Source organism: Neophocaena asiaeorientalis, unplaced genomic scaffold (assembly GCF_003031525.2).
Source record: "Neophocaena asiaeorientalis asiaeorientalis breed wild unplaced genomic scaffold, Neophocaena_asiaeorientalis_V1.1 scaffold225, whole genome shotgun sequence".
NCBI classification, from domain to species: domain Eukaryota; kingdom Metazoa; phylum Chordata; class Mammalia; order Artiodactyla; family Phocoenidae; genus Neophocaena; species Neophocaena asiaeorientalis.
Genome location: NW_020172364.1, coordinates 7,820,045 through 7,840,440, shown reverse-complemented (window position 1 = coordinate 7,840,440; position 20,396 = coordinate 7,820,045). Strand labels below are relative to the sequence as shown.

At 42.2% G+C, this 20,396-nt stretch overlaps 1 pseudogene; it reads left to right on the top strand.

Annotated features, from left to right (window-relative positions):
• The first annotated feature begins 1,493 nt into the window (after window positions 1-1,493).
• The window catches only part of LOC112414863 (embryonic stem cell-specific 5-hydroxymethylcytosine-binding protein-like), a 21,947-nt pseudogene continuing 3,044 nt past the window's right edge, over window positions 1,494-20,396 (top strand).

The window sequence follows — 20,396 nt, the reverse complement described above, 5'->3', positions numbered from 1 at the left end:
CCTCAGTGGCAAGAGGCTTTGAGAAGGAAGAATTAATCCGGGGTGTCATTTTTATTGCATTTCTAGCACATCTTTCCTCTGCATCCCAATTCTACCATAATCCACTGTGAGCTCAGGTAATGCAAACTCATTTTCATATCAGCAAAAGGGATTAAGAAGGTAAATCTTCAGAGGGAGAAAATAACCACGATGTATTTTAAAGCTGAATGCAGTATAAATGATTTTGTATCCGCTCTTTTGTATTATTCATGCCTTAGCTCCCTGTCACGGCCATGAATAAATGAAATTTAACACATGTTGTTTGGTCCACAGTGGCCCAGAATCACCCTAGAAGCTGAAGATCAGCTGCAACCCCATTCCAGGAGCTCTTAGAGTATGAATGTGTAGGCCTTGGAGATAATCAAAATCAAAATTAAAAGACTTCCTCAGTCTTTTCAAGCTCCCTTTGATAAAAAAAAATAAAAAATCACACACCCACATTTAATTGCATTTGAAATTCAAGGTAAATTAAGTATTGTGACAAAAAGGCAAATCAGGTCAATGGAACAAAGTGTGCTGCTGTGTATTCATGGCACATGTCTCCCTTGAACTTTTACAGACCCTCCTTGGCGAACTAAGATATAGGTCAGTGATTGGTAAACTATGACCTGCAGCCTGCTTTTATATGGCCCATGAGTTAAGAATGGTTTTTACATTTTTAAATGGTGGTGAAAAAAAATCAAAAGAAGAATAATACTTCATGACATGTAAAAATTATATGAAATTCAAATTTCAGTGTCCTAGATGAAGTGTCACTGGAGCCCAGCCACACTCACCCTTACTGGCCGTGGCTTGCTTTTGTGCTATGGCAGCAGAGCAGAGCGTGTGCAAAAAAGATCATGTGGCCCCCAAGCCCTGAAATATCCACTATCTGGTCCTTTACAGAAAAAAAACAAAATTGTCTAGCCTTTGTAAACCAATGCTTTCTTTTAAAGATGAGAAAATTAAGGGCTTCCCTGGTGGCGAAGTGGTTGAGAGTCCACCTGCCGATGCAGGGGACACGGGTTCGTGCCTCGGTCCGGGAAGATCCCACATGCCGCGGAGCGGCTGGGCCCGTGAGCCACGGCCGCTGAGCTTGCGCGTCCGGAGCCTGTGCTCCGCAACGGGAGAGGCCACGACAGTGAGAGGCCCGCGTACCGCAAAAAAAAAAAACAAAGATGAGAAAATTAAAACCGAAGGAGAAGAAAGTTCTCAAGGTCGCCCGCCTGGTATTCGGCAGAGACATCTCCAGAATCAACTCATCTAAACTCCATGTGGGATCCTTTCTCATTATACCAAGTGGCCTGGGGTAGAGGCGAGGGGGGCTGTCCCCAGGATTACAGACAGCAAGCCCGTGACTGAACAGGCTGTAGGAACCAGAGCCATGGTTTCAAGAGCTCAGGAGCATACGTGAATAATGTGTTTCCTAAGGAGAAGAGAAGAAAAAACAAGACAAAACCACACTGAAACTAATCATGAAGGTGCGCAGCAAATTCGTTTTGGCCCAGCACATGCTGTACTGTGAGATCTGGCCATCTAACCCGGTCTGGACTGAATGCCGCATGCCTTTCGGTTCCAGGACCCATCCAGTGCTTGTACTTACTCTTACTTTGCTGCTTCCATTTAAGAACCCTCAGAAACAGCGATGTGAAATGCTTCATGTAAGGGAAGGCACTGGGAATAAACAGAAAAGAGAATCTGGGAGTGAGGGAGAGAGTTGAGCTTGGTTTTCTGCTGGAGGCTACATTTTTATTTTTTTCCGACTGGCACGCGTCTTCTTTGTTTTGAATAATGGAGATAATTATACATTCAAGGGATCACACTCTAAACCCCCCAAATGATTAAGAAATCTTATGGCAGGCAATCATGAGAAAATGTAAGGGAGGATTACCCAGAGAGACAATGCAAATCACACATCTTCAAGTGCCTCGCTTAGCACAGAGACCTAATCACCATTCTCCTCTCTTTCCCATGGCTGAATTGTTTATATTCCAGGCCTCTCTCAGGGCACAGCAATGTTCTTTCCTAAACCCTGCTCATGTGTAGTCAAAGGTTCAGATGTCAGATGGGTCCCTCTTGGGAAACTGCTACCTCGGTGATTTTGATTCTGACCTGTAAGCTCCCATTTACCAGCAACTGGGAATAGAACAAAAGCTTGCATTATGTTCAGGCTGCAAGATTCTTTATCTAGGGAGAAAGGAATCCTGTGTATCATTTGCTCAATTCAACAAATATTTATTGGGCAGCAACCACAAAGCAGACATTACTCTAAAAGCTGGGATAAAACAGTGGAAAAAATATAATCCCTGACCTTATGGGTCTATATCTAGTCAAGCCAAATAGATATAGACAAGGAAATAGGAAAATCAAACGTGTGTCATGAAGGATATGAAAAAAGTAAGTCCAGATTGTTCAGGGGTTGCCTGGGTGGAGCAAATCAATTCGAAGAGTACATGGAATTAACAAGGAAAAGAGCTTAGAGGGAGCATCTGTCAGGTGGAGGGGACAAATGTGAAGCCCTGCAGATGAGAGAGGTCATGGATTGTTGACAAAACTAGGGTGGGACTGATCAAACCTTGGGAAGGGGAACAGCAGACACGTGGATAAGGAGGGAAGATGACCAAGCATGGGGCTGGGAATGTCAGCTGATGCCAACCAGGAAGGGTCTTGTGAGCCTTATCCTGAGGATGTGGAAGGCAGGCATTTGGAAGGCAATGCAGAGTCTCAAAAGTGTTTTAATGACAGTGGGGGATCAGATCAGATTTATCTTCTTACTATACCTCGCTGTCCAGGGATTACATATCTGACTCACTATGCCCTCAGTTGTATGGTGTAACAATAAGAAGAAGAAGAAGAGCTCATACATATTGTGTTAATATGTGCCTGGGATTGTGTTAAGCACTTTACCTGAATTATATGATTTACTCCTTACAACAGTCCTATGAAATAGACATTACTATTATCTGTAACTGACAAATGAGGAAACTGAGGCACAGAGGTTGAGTAGCATGTCCAAGAGTGTACAGTTCTTAAGGTGAGGAGCTGGAATTGAAAGCCAATGCAGTCTACCTCCAAAGCTCAGACTAAACATGGGCCTGTGAGTGAAAAAATCAAATACAACTTCCAGCTCTGATTCTCAGTGTGATCGTGGGCTTTCACTCTCTGGTTTCCTTGTCTTTAAATAAGAAGAATGAGCTACATAACTTTCAATCCTCTTTCTCTTGTCTAATATCAAGATACTGTATTTCTCTGAGATGTCAGCAGAAAAGCAATAGTTCAGGGTAGTCATTTGACTCTTAACTGTTCTTAAGGCAAGAAATAGTTACAAGAAATCAACCCCTGTAGAAGATTTATGATCTCTCTCGGGGATAATTCCAAATCTTTCTTCCTCTCCCCTCACTCTCTCAGTCTTCTTTCCCAAGGTTTGTGATGGAAATCCAGTGACAGAGTGATTTCCATAAACACGTGTTGATTGTCAGTGGATCAGAAAATACACTATCACTGGAACTTCCCCCCCCACACGTCACTGTCATCAGGTTTTGTCTTCTTTGTGGTCCATCGACAGTGACAATAATTCAGGCTCTGTTTTCTCTCTGTCAATTACACTTTAAGCTGGTCAGGGTGAGACTTATCATTAAAGAAAAATCAACAGCTCTGAAAAAGCAGGTGTTAAAAGTTAACAAAAGGATTGAATATTCATAATGGCTAAATTGTGTTTGTTGGATTTGGCATGGCCAACGGGTACCTTTTCCTGAATTTGCACCACCATCCATAATATAGAATGGAAGTCGTGACTGGCAAAAAAAAAAAACGGTTAGAGAAAGGTAGAGGACCATCCTATTTTAGTGTCTTCAGGATGCCAGGGGACTATCCATGCTCGGTTGGCTTTTGATACTGGAAACATAACTCAGTGGTCTCAGCTTCAGAATTCTTAGACTTTGTGGAACCACAGGTCTAAAATCTTGGCAAGCCTGAGTCATGGCTTCAGTCTCTGTCTCCTTCGAAAAAAATCTGAAGAGCAAGTGATTTATGGTATTTCTTCTTCTAGAAGAGCTCTCCAACCCCTGGCCACTGAATGGACTTTGAAATATGCCCACAGGGATCCTTTATCCACAGACCATCTCTGAGTGCTTATTATTCACTTTACTAGTGTAGAAGCTCTTTAATCATTGTCTCTGCATTTGCTTTAATCTAGAAACTGTCAATTTATTAGCTCATAATGTGCCTGAAGCTTTTCACCATCTTCCTGGAGAAAGACTTGTATAAATCCAGGAGATGACTCTAAAGAAGTCAGATTGATATGAGATAAGGATATGAAGAGACAAAATAATATAGCAATTAGAGTACAGAACTAAAGTTTATTTATGAAAAGAAGCATTCTATATTTTGTTTCAAGAAGAGTAAAATCATTTTTAACTCCACCCAGTGATAACTGATGAGTGAGTAAAAGAATTATTTATTATAAACACGAAATTATCCATCACAAAGGATTTTCAGCACCAAAGTCTTAGGAAGTTACCCAGAGTGCACACTGGAGGGATACTCCTGAAAATGAAAGTGGTTAAGAAATCAAAGACCATGAGCTACAAATATATATATATATACACATATAATATGTATGTATATATATATATATATATATATATATATATATATATACACACACATATATATGTGTATATATATATATATTTCTGAGGTTGAAAAATCTCAAATGTGTGTGTATATACATATGTGTATGTGTGTATGTGTGTTTTCATGGAGAATAATCAGAGCATCAAGAAAAATAATGTTCAGGACACAAAGATAAGTAAGGAGCCCAGCACAGCACAAGAGCAAAGCAGCATAGAGTAGCACATGCTATAGAGAAAATAGCAAAAAGAGTCTAGAGAGAAGGGACTGAAAGAATGACTCCACCTTGAAATAAAACTGTGGAATACTTGGCTTCCAGACGACCTAAAGACTGATCACAGCTAGTCTAATAGCTATGATCACTATGAACTCTACCTATGACATTCCTGATCTGTTGCTGTTTGTCTTCCATCTTTCTCCCAGAGTGGTTTTATTATCAAGTAAAATGTTTGCTTCTTTCTTTTTCCTGACAGAAGAGACCTTTACAATTACCTAGTCCACTTCATTCACTTTACAAATGAGGAAACCAGGACCCCGAGAGGTTAAAGTGAATTGCTCAGCCACCTAGATGGAGAGTACCATAGACAGGACTAAAATCCTGAATCTTCTAATTCCCAAACCACACTTCATTGCAAGAGCCCATTCTTCCTCTGAAATAATTACCACTTTCCTCTTCATCATAGTGGTAATTTCTGCAAAGGCAGAGAAATACTGTGGGTGATTCTCAAATATCAGATGTTTAAATTAGCATTTGGGAACAATATATCTACATAGAATTACTGGAAGTTGAAAGGAAGATAAAATCATCACCTTTACTTTTAAGAGGGTCCCAACATAATCTTCCAGCATACTTGCTTAAAACTGGTTCTTCCTTCCCTATCAATTAGCCATCTTGTTTTTATTTTCTTACCAGAGATAGAATTTAATGATTCAAAGGATCTTGGAGATCACCTAGACTTACTTTCTTATCTTATAAATGAGAAAGCTGAGGTTCAAAAAGGATGCCTTACCAAATCACAAAATATTCGAATTTGAAGAAGTAACAATATTTAGTCAACTTTTTTTTTAATTTAGAGAAATAGGAGAAGTACTTAACTATTATAACACCTGTATTTCTCACTACCTATAATTAATAATTCTCCATATTTTGCTATATTTCTTTCAAATACTTTATATAAGAAATAAAGCTATGCAGATACAGTTGAAATACATTTTTCCCAACCCCTAGTCTTACTGACATCCTTATCAACCCAAGGACAGCCAATATTAGAAATTTGTGAATCCTTGTGATCTACTTTGTATAATTTAACATACACATATAGATATCAACGGACAATGTATATTCCCAGCTAGTGCCAGGGGATTAGGGATATTAAATCAAAACCATTCTGATTTTGATTGTGTGTTATTCTTCCTAGAAATATTTAATAGAAAACTACTGTAAGACAACAAAATTGCAAACAGTTTCAATCTAATAGACCCGTTTAACAGGTCAGAGAGGTTAAGTGACTTGCCCCAAGTGACACAATGTCACCATCCAACTAGAACTCAAGATGTTTTCCCCCTACACCCATCTCCACTTATCTTTTCACTAGAAAACCCCATCTGATTGTCTCTTTCCCCTTAAGTCCTCTGGATGTTTTTCTTCATCATTTTCAGAAAGCCGCATTTCTCTCCCTTACCTCCCTTCAGAAAAGAAACAATTCTGGGGTTGAGAAATCTCATACCAGAAACAATATACTCTTTAACTTCACACTTTGTTCTGAACAGCAGGGCAGCCAGGCAGACACCAGGCTCACACACCATTATGAATCTGTCAGCAATTAGAATTCTAAACCCTATTCGGTTTTTACTTGCTTCAATCAACTTGTCACTGCAGTGAGGATTATCTACTTTCTCAACACAAACATCAACAGAAATGAGTGCAATGGCTTGCGTCCTTGGCGACGGCACCGCCAGGGAGAATGTTAAATAGAACATTCTGCAGACAGGAGGGATCTGGGGCCTTAATGGGCCATAATTAGAGGGGCAGAGCCTACACTAGCCTTTGTGTAAGGCTTCAGAATTCCCCTCCTTAGGATGGGGAGACATCTTGGGACATGCAAGGAGACTGCTGTTGTCTGCTTCTCCCTTCTCTGTTTCCTGAGCTAGAGAAAGAAAGGGAAAAGAAGAAAATGTATCCCTGCAATGTTTTTACTCAAAACCAAAGGACCTTGGGAGTCATGCCATTCAACCCCCTTATTTAAAGGATTAGGAAGCTGAGATCCAGAGAGGGAAGGCTGTGGCCAAGGTCGAACTCATGAGCCCAGTGTCCTGACTCCCAGTGCTGAACCCTGCTCCCTTCAGGGGGAGTAGAAAAGTTCTGAGTCATAAGCCACGTTCTAACCCAAATATCCAATGATGCAAAAGACCAAGCTACACAGTGCCACGATATGAGGACAGGGCAAGCCCACGGTGCCAGGGTCACCGAGAGAAGAGATTCACTCCACCTCAAATCCATTGTGAAGACAGAGAGTGTGTAAGTACACAAGTAGCAATTAATTTGATTCCTTTCAACAAGTTATTTTTTTAAGGATTATCTAAGGAACTTAGAGTTAGGTGGGTCAAGACAAAGAAAGCTTGGTATCTTCTACTACTAAAAAGAGCTAAATTATGTATACTAACTTATTTAATCTTCATAACAACTTTACGAGGTTAGTACTATTATTTTAGTCTTTATGTTACAGATGAAGAAACTGAAGTATGAAGGGTTGGGTACCTTGTTCATGTTTATGCATATGGTCACGGCAAAACTAAGATTGGAACCTAGATGGACTGGGTCCAGAGGCCCCACTCTTAACCACAAGAGTAGGGTGACAAACCATCCTGATTTCCTGGGACTGTCCCCATTTTAGCAATCAAAGTCCCGTATCCCAGGAAACCCCTCAGTCCTAGACAAACTGGGACAGTTGGTCACCCTACGCATAACTATACTGACTCTGTGGTTTGTCAGCGATTCAACCCAAGCCTCAAAAAATGGTCCAGTTATATCCGTCTTCAAGCCTTGGGAGGCTGAACTCACAGGGAAGAGCTTAAATATTCATAGGTGCCAAGTACTCTTCTGAGCAGTGTGGAGGCTTTATGTTATTTAAATTCTCACAAGCACCCTAGAGGAGGTATATGGATAAGAAAACAAAGGATCCGAGAGAGGACTGGATCAGTTGCCTAAGATCTTAGTGTTAGCAAGTAGAAAGCTAAGATCTGAACCGAGGCAAGGAGGAAGATCTTGGGACTTCTTTAGAGAGAAATAGCTAAAATGAGGGAGTCTCAAAATCTGAAAGTCCTACCTACTTGGTGTTTTTTTCTGGATGTGGGAATTCACACCTAGGAAATTTGATATAACTCTGTGAGAATTCCCTCTTTCTGAGTAGAGTTTTGTGCCCCCTCCTCCTTCTGACTCAGCCATGGGATATAGCATCAGCTGATCACAAGTTGGCAACAACACCCTCAATGCCCTCCCCATCTCCATGCTGTGTCCACACTACTTCTCCCTCTTTGATGATCACCCCCCTGCCATTTTGTGCATGTAAAATTCTTACCCATCCTTTAAGACCTGGTCATATACTACCGTCCCCAAAAGCCTTCCTTGGACTTAGTCTAAATTAATCTTTCTCTCTTCCTCTTTCCCTTAGCCATCTTAAACCTTTTAAAAAATGGGTATCCCAATCTGCCTTATTCTACAGTCACAGTGTGCAAGGGTGGGAGAGGGCCATGCCTGACTCTCTTGCTGTGTTAGGGACTCCACCTCAGCATTATCTTATTTCCTCTCTCGGTAGTTCACAGGACAAGAGACAGCACCTGCACACAGCCCATAGTTTGATAGCTTCTTGAATGAATATATGTATACATCAGTGTGTTTAGTTATGAACTATGATGTTTGTATGTGGAGATTTGGATAAGGAAAACGATATCTAGGATGTTTGTGTATGTCAGGGGATAATTTCTTTGGCACTTCTAGGCTCGGTTTTACTCCCAAATAAACGATTAAGGCAATTGGCTCAATGTTTGTAGTAGGTACCTAAGTCTATAAAACGTACCTAAAGTATCTTTGCAAAATTATTTAGAGTTAAGAATAACGATTATTAAATGGTCTAATAGAAATAAATACAGGGTAAGGAGTTAGTTTCCACTCTCTCGGTAATGACCCAAACTCACTGCATAAACTTTGGTCCTCTTTTTGCCCAAACTGTAGGATGATGGTGGTAGAATTACATGATTTCTAGGATCTCTTCCAACTCTACATGCCTATAATCCAGTAATTCTAATAATTAGAGCAAGTCTTCCCCCACAGGGACATTCTGTTTCCTACTGTAGCCTTGGCATTCAGAACATTCTGGGTGAGTAGTAGAATCAATAACAAAGTCAAGGACCAGTCAAAGCCACTGAGGGAGAAAAGGGTGTTCTGTTTGAAGAAAGGAAGCCAGAGATTCTGGAGGGACATGATGTGTGAAATGCAGGCTTGGGGTTAATGAGTTTGAGGCGTGAAAACCCAAGCTTCAGGCCGCATTCTCTGGCAGTGTTGAGCAGGGCATGTCTCCATGCCCTCTGTGGCCGAGTTCTATTTTAGAACGTACTCGAGCTTGAATCCTCTTAACACAGCTGTGACTGTCTGTTAAATTTTAGGCATGGTTCTCCATTCAAGCAAGTGGCTCTTGGTCTTACATTGACAGACCTGCGGAAAAGCAGCTAGAGGAGGACAGACCTGGAAACTGTCAGAGAATTGATTGGTAGCGAAAGAGGTGTATTTATTGAGATTGAGATGTAGTCAGCGTAGCCCAACGGACCAGGGTAGAGAGAAGATTGTTCTATGAAGGTCAGAAGCAAATGGGATGGGGAAGTCTCGCTGGACAGCCCCACCCACCAAGAAATGTTTCATTCAGCATTTGAGAGCCCCTTAAGCCTCCTTAGCCATTAACGTTCCTTTCTAGCTAAGACACACCTCTTGAGACCTTAACCCATGGAAAAAATGAGAGCACAGTTGAGTCGTTTCACCATGCTCCCACCCTTCTCCCTTCTGGAATCCCTTCCAGGGCCCAAAGTGCCGAGCTGTCAAGTCCTGCCCTGAATGCTTTGGTTAAGTGGATGCCCAACCCAACTGAGGAAGCTGTGTCAGGGCTGGGTTAAGCCCTCCAGCTGCTGGAAAGAGCAGAAGTGGTCACCATGGAAACAAGCCCCTCATCAATCTTGTAGTGACTCACAAGATCACTGGGATGCACAGGGGACTAGAGTCCCTGGAAAGACAACATCTTTTTCCTTGAGAAGAGATGACTGCATTCTTGAAAACCAAGGCAGCTGCTTCTAAAACGGAGTGAAAATAGCCAGGGTTGCTTCTGCCTCCTGAATTTAGGCCTAGATGATATGTGCCCTGAGACTGTGAAGGCAGGAAGGTCCCCATTTGTGTGGATTTTGCTACTGCAGCCAGTTCTGTTTGACACAATTCAATGTCAGAGGGAGAAGGGAACTGGGTGTTACCTAGTCAAACTCTTATTTTTTAAAGGAATGACTGAGGGGCCAGGGGGTGAATAACTTGTCCAAGGTCCATATTATGAATCAGTGGGAAAGCCAGGACTAGAATCAAGACTTTGCACTCCAAATCTGTTACTCCTTCCACAATCCTAGGGTCAGAGTGGATTTTTTGTGAAGCTAATAAAGATTAAATTTCAAAATACCTCCCTTAATGGGTCCATTCTGAGGCTGTGAGAGGGGCCCTAGCAATATACGCCCATGGCCATTTTTCTTTCCTTTTATTCCTTCATTTTCAAAAGTAAATTTTATTTAACTGAAATTGGTTTAAAGTGCTGTTCCTTTCCATTTTGTCTCCCCCCTTATCACTCGTCCCCTCCAGTTGGGTGTCAGAATGACCATAGGCATTTGTGAGATATGGTTAAAGGGACGTTGAGGTAGATTAGCATTGAGCTGTGGTTAAGCGGGTAGGATAAAATTATATGGTTCCCACTCACTTTCACAAAGAGTTAAGTTATCCATTATCTTGAATGAAGACTGGCCTCTACTTCCGTAACCAACTAGCAACAAGATTCAAAGAAAGGGCAAGACCAAAGTTCAGCTCCTATGAAGATACAAATGGTCCCTCAAGCGTCTGGCACAGGAAACATGAGGGTAGTGGAGAAGAACGGTTAAAATATGTAGAGCCGGGAGGTAGCCCGTGAAAATTCTTCCAAATCTCATATCTCATATGTGGAAGAAACATGATGAATATTTTGTACTATCAACAATGAATTGTAAAGCTGAATGAAACTTTTCAAAACTATTAATAATAATTTTATGAAAATATACTTCAATAAACTGAAGAAAAAATGAATGAACAATTCTCCTTATGGAAAATGCTTTTTTTTCCTGTGTAAAAAGCACAATTTATCACTTTTAGTATATCCACAGAGTTGTGCATCCATAGCCATCAATGATTTTAGAATATTTTCCTCAACCCAGAAAGAAACCTGGTACCCTTTAGCTGTCACTCCCACCCTCCCCACCACCCAGCCCCGGGCAGCCACTGATCTACTTTCTGTCTCTGTGGATTTACCTCTTCTGAACATTCATGCACGTGGAATCATACAACATGTGGTCTTTTCTGACTGGCTCCTCCCACTCAGCATCATGTTTTCAAGGTTCATTCATGGTGTTATTTGCAGCAGTGTTGCATTCCTTTTTATGGCTAAATAATACTCCATGGTGTGGATTACTCAAGCCCGTCTTCCTTGGTTATCCTTGGAGAGACCAAGGTGGATGGTCTGAGGGAACCTCACTCTTGGACCCCAGACCCCCTCAGGTGGAACAGCCTTTGAGGATCAAATGCGGAAGGAGACACAGATCTTTTTTTTTACTTTCTTTTTTTTTTTTGGCCGAGCCGCTCGGCATGCAGGATCTTAGCTGACCGCAGTGGAAGCACGGAGTCCTAACCACTAGACCGCAAGAGAATTCCCTTTTTTTTTTAACTTTCTTAAAAAACAATCTGTATAAGTGAAATAGGTACCAAAATCTCGGCATTATCATTTTACTCTGCTGTTGCGGCCCACGCTGTTGACTTCTGGCTTAGGACCCAAGGCCACCTGCTCCCCTTGTCGTAGGAAGAGGTAGTCAAATAATATGCAGTCACAATGAGTATGAACAAAGTATTATTATATAAGTGTGCTAATTAACAAAGGTATTATGTTATTTTCTGAATTTTTAATTTTGTAGTAAATTTCAGGTTTGTAATATCTATATTTTTTAATATTGATTGGGATGATATTTGATTGGGATGTATTGTGCCATTCAAAAACATTCATTTTTGTGCCTAATTTTGTATTTATAGTAGTACAGTCTTTTTTTCTCAAAGAGCGCCCCCCTTGTCATATAAGCTGCATAAAATCTGGATCTCTCTCCTGCCTGAGATACCTCTTTAATGAGTTTGCATTAATCACAGTGTCCTGAAAATGACAGTAAATATCCTGGGTCGGTTTTGTGGATCAGGAACCCATTACTACTGCACCATCATGCTATCACGATCCTCATTGGGATTTAGCAATCTAGAAGAGTGTTCGGAGTCATCTGCGTTGTGCACGAGAGCAGTTCCCAGTGCCAATTCATTGGGGTCAGTTTCACTGCCGGTAACGGAAGTAAAGCCTCATAAGACTTCACTATTACTCATCAGTGTTATGTTTGTCTACACCTATCTCCCAAGTAACCAAACCACTTAATCTCATTTCCTTTTACCACATTCAATTCATCTTCCAAATAAGCACACTTGCAAAATATGTCTGGGGGACAGGTTATTCTACCCCATTTTAAAGAAGGAGAAGACTCAATGATAGGGGTGAGTTACTGACATTCAAATTACTCAATTCCATCTCTACTATGTTCTCTACTTAAAGAGTTGCTGTGAGGGGCAAATAAAATAATGAGTATGAAATATCCTAACCCGGACACTGGCACACGAGTGCTGGGTAAATGTTAGTTTAATGTTGTATGATTCTTTACCGATAGGTAAGCATTTGCCAACTTGGGTTCATGATGTACCCAGATGCCTGGAGGTATTTCTGCAGTTCCTTGAAAGAAAATGTGGCCACAGAACACAAGCTTCAAATTTCTCTGCTCCAAAATGAACCATGGATTTTAAACCTAAAGCAAGAAACCCAACCCATTACTTTTTTGCAAACTTGAGTGGTCAGGGAACTTTACTGAGAAAGATTTGCAAGGTGGTATGTCATCAGAAAACTTAACTTGACTGTCAACTTCCCTACTTCCAGTTGCGTGACCTTGGTCAAGTCATTCTATTTATTTCTATTTCAATTTCTTTATCTGCAAAACAAGGATATTAATAACTTATAAGCCTGTAAGAAAATCATAAGATACTATATGGTAAATTTGGAGACATATAGACAATGAGTTATTATTTTTGCACCAGCAAAGTAAAACGGAGAACTAAAGCAAAGCATAGATAATTTGTCTCACATTCCTCCTTCCACAAGCCTCATCACTTCTTTTCTCAGAATTACCAAGTGCAGACAAGTGTGACACACTTCATATGATTCCAGAACAGAATGTAAATGTTTATAACCTGGATAAGATAGAAGTAAATGCCTATTTGACAAAAGGCAAAAAATAAGAGTGGCTGGAGAAATCTAGAGTTATCTCACCAACATCTTTATTTTCACAGAGGGGAGATGAAATAGAAACTAATATTGATAGAGAAATAGAAGTGAAAATGTATTATTTAAGTAACAAATTTTATCAATAGAAAAGTGAAAATAAACAGGTAGAGAGGAAAGAGAAGTGTGAAGGATAGTATATGCGAACTAAGTCTGGTCCTTTCATAGAAGGCAGTCAACAGATAATATCTGATATTGATGAATCAGTATAGAGAAATAGAAGGTCACTATTGGCAGAACCAGAAAGAAAGGCTCTTAAGTTACCACTAAGCTGGAAGTAGGAAGAGGTGAGTTGGGAAGCTGTTGGTTTCCAACACAACTCTTTGGTATCATTGGATTTTCTTTACCATTTAATAAAATATGAGAGGGGAAAAAAAACCTCAAAAAGACATGTGTTCTTTTTTATCTTTGGTGCCATCAATATAAGCTCAGATATTCAATATTGCTATTATTAAGTATTTCATTTTCAGCATGTTTTTCTTTATTCCTATACCTGTGCTATTCAATAGGATAGCCACTAGACACTTTTGGCCACATGAAGTTAAATTCGTTAAAATAAAATAGAATTTCAGTTCCTAAGTTTCATCTGCCATATTTTACAACAAATGGCTACTGTGTTGAACAGCATAGAATTCTGGAATTTTCCATCACTGCAGAAAGTTCTATATCCTCACTCTAAGCAATTTCATCCACACTGAAGGTTTCAGCTACCACTCATTCTTGGATGACTCCCTGGCCTTTATCTCAAGCCAAAGATCTTGCCTCCTGAGCAACATACCTTCACATGTACCTGCTGATGAGACAGGAATATTTTCACTTATGTCCCACAGCCCTTCATACTAAACTTATCCAAATCTGAACACGTTGTATTTCCTGTGGAAGTCATTTTTACTTCCTACGTTCTCCACCTCTCCTGTCGGAATCATCATCTGAAAAGTCACTAGAATCAGTTGGCTACTGTCTACTGCTTGCAGCTCACTTTCCCTGAAGCTGATGGTAGCCTGGGAGAGCCTCAGCTCATCTCTTCTTCCTGACACACTCCTTCTGGCCAGAATACCTACCAGGTCATCATGTTCTGCTTATTCTAGGTGTGGCCTACACTTCTGGTAAATTAGCTCCATTCTAAAGCTGTCAAGCTCCTGGCTGGTGCTCCGGGCATCACTCAGCTAGTCTTCTTTATGATTTTTTTTTTTAACCCCAGGAAAATGCCATTCCTCACTTTCTGTAGTGATGACACATTCTGAGTGTTGCTATGTATTTTTGATTTAACCACAACAAAGTCTGGGAATAAAAAGACTTGGTAAAATCAATATATTATTTCTTTTTAAAGTCAGGGAGAAGGCCTAAGTGGGTCTGCTGCTCTATAAAACCAGACTACAAAAAGGCAGTGTTTTCTTGGAAGCTTAAACAAGTGCTACTGACATGGATTGAAACCCAAATGCCTATGAGATCAGCATCATAAAACACATTTACCAATTACCTAGGTAACTGTGTGTGGTGGAGGAGAAACGTGGATAACTTCAAGGAGCTGATAATCAGGCTGAAACATAGTTCAACAGCTATCTTAAATATGTCAGGTTGAGGATTCAGTGAGATGACCAGCTCAATATCTCTTCCAACCTTGTTTTAGTAGGCTTTTTTTTTTTTTTTTTTTTACTGCAGAAGTTAGAAAACTAAACATTACAATTCTCAGATTCCTTTGTAGCTAGATTCTGGATATGATTAAGTTCTAGGTTAATCCAGGTCTTCTACCAATGAGTACAGAACCTTGGCCAAGTTTCTTAGCCTCTTTGTACTTTTACTTTCCCCATTTCAAGATGGAGGTTTGACATTAATATTATATTGAGAGATTCATTCGAGGATTCATTGATGTAATGAATGCAAAGATATTAGCACCCTGCTTGGTACCTACAGACACTCAATAAATTCTTGCAATCACTATTAAGAGGAACAAACAGGATGCTCTTCCCACGTCCTACTTCAGAGTAAGTAAGGAGGATGGGGGCAGAAGTTGTCATATTCATTTTGCTGGTACAGATCTAGCAGATGGAAAGAGGCTCTGAAGCCAACAGTTCCAGGAAAAAACTCCTGGTTATTGAATTACAGCTAAGGGGCTGTGCTCCTGGTACCTGCTATCGTGATAGCAGCCTCCTGATTGCCTAGCTTCTTGTGTACGGCAGAGATAACTAATCCTTGGGTGTGCCAGTTTTGCAATGTTGTTCTGGGAATCACTTCCAGAGTCCCAGCCTGTGCCTCCAGCCTTTGTAACGATGTTGTAAATACTTAATTCCATATATTAAAACACTTTGTGTTTAAAATTGTGAGATGGCTTCTATTACGTGGAAATGTACCCAACCTGATATAGGCAAAATGGAAGACGGCATCATGTCTCTACCACTAGGAAGCAGTGGTGGCTCTGTGAGACAACGTGTGAGAGTAACTGGATCACACCCCTACTCCAGACATGTTTCCTCAGTTATAAACTAGAAAGTAGTCTTGAAGCAGAACATGGAAAGGGAATTCCATTTCCTCTGCCCACTAGGAGGCATGTTCTTCAGCATCGTCTTTCAGGACCACCATGGAGAAGATGTCACAGCCGTCCACTTCCAGGTGATGCAGCAAATCATGCAGAGCCAGCTATGAATCAGGCTCATTTTTCCTGCCTCAGTCTACTGATTGTAGGGAACTCTCCATGAAGCCATAGGTGTAGGTTGAGAGAGAAGAAAATGTAGTAGGAGTAGGTACCATTGTTCACTTACTCACGCAGCTTGCTTGGCCCTCTGGACCTACTTGAGCCTTAGCAGGTATATGTCACCTCCAACTGATAAGACAGAACTGCTGTGCATGCCTAAACTTAAGACTTGGTGGGTCAGACTACATCCAGTTCATTACGGGCAGCTTAGGCTGCACTGCAACTTGATGGTGTGTGGTCAAGTGTTCAGTCTCTACTAGGGCCCAGGAGCAATCCAAAAGGAATACTGTTATCTAGAAGAATGGCATATCTTTGCTTAATATCCTAAGGTCTATCCAGTGATTCATCTGGAGGGGCTAGCCAAAGCTTCCCTGCAGCATTTCTATTTGCCACAGAGATTTTAAGCACCACTGGATCTACTGGGGATATAGCCCAAGTGACAGAGTAGCTTTCACAGCAGACTGGACCAGTTGCAGAGCCTTTTCCTTTTCTGTCCCCTACTCAAAACTAGCAGCCTTTGGGATTACTTGATCAGTAGGTTCAAATAGCAGACCCGAAGGAGATAACTGTTGCCTCTATAATCTGAGGAATCCCATTAAGCATGGTGGCTTTTTCTCAGTGCTAAGAAGGCAGAAATTTGTCATTTCCCTTAGGAGGTGTATCTTAACATGTCCCAGACCACTGACACCCTGGAAAAATCACCAATGTGACTTTCAGTGATATCAGCCTCAGAATTTGGAGAGATTTGTGTCACACAAGTTTTGGAATCTACTTCCTGTTCACCTGGTTAGGTCATTACATGATAGCATCAGGAAAACAGACCAATGCCATGTCTTACAGAACAGAGAGGTGATCAAGTTTCCTATTGACTTGAATATGACATAGGTTTAGAAGGTTGATGCACATTGCTGGTCCTAACACCTGGCAGTAAACTGCCACTGATGATTCTTAATATCAAGTAAAAAAAAAAAAATTGCCAGATCTATAACTGGCAATACCAGGTGCCAGGGAATTTATTGTCTCACTCAAGCAAAAAAAAAAACAACAACAAAAAAAACACAATTGGATCAACAATTGTAGTCAGTCAGCACGAGATTAAATGTACAATAATCTATTCTCATTCTGCATTGTTTCTAGACTTATAACCAAATTCAGCTTCTAACAAATAAGTTAAAAAAAATACTATTCATGAGAAGGTGCAACGTGCCCCTAAAGAATTTTGAGGTTTTGCCAATTCATACTAACAGAAAACATGTATGGGAACTGATTCAAAGCGTATTAGATGTAGGTGGCAGCGATATCAGGTTGGGACAAACAAAATGTTATTGATTAGAGGGCGCCAGGATAAGATTCTGAATTCAATGTGCTTGAGTCACTCAAAACGGCTCCAACGGGGGACCTGGCGCAGGGTGCGCAGAGAGACACGCGGGTGCGGGGCCTGATGCGGAGGGACCCACAGTGTGAAGGTGGCGCGGAGGGTATGCAGGCGGATGTACTGCCACCTGCCCAGGGAGGCCCTCGCCAGGGCCTGCGCCTACAGGGACCGCCAGGGACCCGGACCGGTACTGCCCCTCGTACAAGAGCCTGCAGTCCAGCGGCCCAGGGCTCCTGTCCCGGGTGCACTTGGAGACTCAATTGAGCATATCGTTGCTGCCACGCGATGGGGCTTGGTCCCGTCTTGGTTCAAAGGAGCGGATCCTTCCAAGCTGCAGTTCAACACTCCCAGCTGTTGTAGTGACACCATAATGGAGAAACGGTCCTTCAAGGTGCCTCTGGGAAAAGGAAGACGCTGTGTTGTTTTAGCAGATGGATTCTGTGAGTGGCAGCCATGTCAGGCAAGAAGTCAGAGGCAACCCTACTTCATCTACTTCCCCCAAATCAGAACAAAGGTCAGAGAGCGTGGGTGCTGCACAGGGACCTGAGGACTGGGAGAAAGTCTGGGACAGCTGGAGGCTGCTGACAGTGGCCGGGATCTTTGACTGCTGGGGGGGTGGGGATTGGAGGGGGTTCTTGTATTTTTACACCACCATCACAGTGGGTTCCTGCAAAGGCTTGAACGTCATCCACCCCAGGAGGCCTGCCATATTAGATGGAGAGGAGGCAGTCTCTAAGTGGCTGGACTTTGGTGAGGTCTTAGCTCAAGAAGCTCTGAAGTTTAGCCACCCCACAGAGAACACCGCCTTCCATCCAGTCTCTCCCTTGGTGAACGACTCCCGAAACAGCACTCCTGAGTATCTGCTTCCTGTCCACTTACTGGTCAAAAAGGAGCAGCAGCCAGAAGACCCCAAAACACTCCAAAGGAAGACCCCAAAACACTCCAAAAAGTAGAGTCAGACGTGCCCCAGTGGTCCAGCTGGTTCCCGCAGAGGAGCCTCCCCCGCCCCGCCCCGCCCCCCCCAAGAGAGGCGGGGCAGGACTCCTAGAGCGACGCCTGAAGCGGAAGAAGGAGGGGCGGGGTTGCTTGGGAGGAGGTAGCACAGTGTTAAAGAGTTGTGGCTTCTTGGGGGAGTGGCTGTCCTGGTTGAGACCAGGAAGCCCCCAGTGGGGTGGGTGGGCAGCCTGGGAAGAAGAATGGCCACCGCCATCAATTCCTGGTGGGAGGGGAGGAGCTCTTGTGCCTACCGCCGTGTCCTGGTAGGTCCGGTGGGCTTTCTCTCAGAGCCTGACCCTGCTGGCTGTTCTCAGCCTGACCTGACCTGGTGCTGTTGCAGAGGCTGTTTTCTGCTCAGCCTTTGGGCTTTTTCAGTCTTCTTTTGGAATTAAGTTCTTAAAACACTGTATTTTTTCTGAATAAATTATATTTGATCAACTGTCTACATTTCAGAAAATGCTGCTGGTGGGAGGAATTCCAGATCTCACTGTTTTCTCCTGGCATCAGACCTAGGGAATGATTTTGTAACAAATGTGGGGCACTGGGATTTTCTGTGGACAAAACTGCTTTTTTGGGAACAATAAAAAGGCTTGGTGGGAGAAAAAATGGCTCCAATAATTTGCTTGGTTAATTGACTGAAAGGTGTACCCAGAGAAAGGGTATGCTGAATGAAGTTGAAATGCTAGAAGGAGGTATCCAAAGGCTTAGGGAGATTGTGATACTCAAGTGTATTTATTATGTAAGAGCTTCTCAGTTTCCCTCTAACTATATCCCCTCAGAAGATTCAGAGACACTTCCTTCACCAAGGCCAAGAGAAATACATTCGTGAGGGGAAACCCAACATTCTTAAACAGCTTCATTGTGGCTAGTCTCCATAGGCCAAAAATGACAGTGGGAATTATTGCCATTGAATTGGGCAATCTGCATTCAATGAAGATAATAGTATTGTGGTGAAACGGAGCAGGACCTTATGGTCCTTTCTCCCCCACATCCTCTGCCTGCCTTTTGTCTGTAGAAAAACTTTAGCCAAAGAAGAACTTTAATCAGAGAAGTGAGAAAGTGCAGAAACAAAGGAAAACAGTCAAACAGGACAATATAATAATAGTTTAGTCAGTAAGCAAAGTCAAGGACCTTTAGCTCCTCCTCAAGGGCTATAGATAATACTCTGAGCCATATCCTTTGAGCTGTTTTGTAGAGACTGAAACCCCTACCAGCTGGAAGAAGTTAACTACATGATGAGCAGACTGTAGCCATGACATTAAGCTGCCACAATTCCGAGAATTGGCCTCAAGGAAATGGGAAGAAACTGACTCTGGAACTGAAGACTAATTGTACTTTGAACAATCAAGGTGATGCCGGTCAGACCACCGCACGATCAAGCTCAAGACGACTGTCAGAGCTAGCTGTGCTGTTGCTGCATGTAGCCCCCTCCCTCTGCCTATACACCCCTGAATCTCCCCTTTAAAAGTCTTGCCCACTGGTTGTCAGCATGGGGAAGCTGGCCTTTGGACATGAGTCCACACTCCCCTCCAACCCCATTGCTAGCCCCTGAAATAAAGCAAATTTCCTCTCCACCAACCTTGTCTTTTTATTGGCTTTAGAGTGGCAAGCAGCTGGACCCCACTTTCAGTAACAGTGGGGTGGTAGATGCTGATTCAAGTCAGCCTTCTGTTTACTCTTGCTTACACAGACCAAATAAAACTTGGGTGGACTGCCCATCTCTTTTTGCTCCGAGGACAAAATGATCAGCTGACCAATACCAAAGATCTCTATGGGGCTTCCCTGGTGGCGCAGTGGTTGAGAGTCCCCCTGCCGATGCAGGGGACATGGGTTTGTGCCCCGGTCCGGGAAGATCCCACATGCCGCGGAGTGGCTGGGCCCGTGAGCCATGGCCGCTGAGCCTGCGCGTCCGGAGCCTGTGCTCCACAACGCGAGAGGCCACAACAGTGAGAAGCCTGCGTACCGCAAAAAAAAAAAAAAAAAAAAAAAAAAAAAA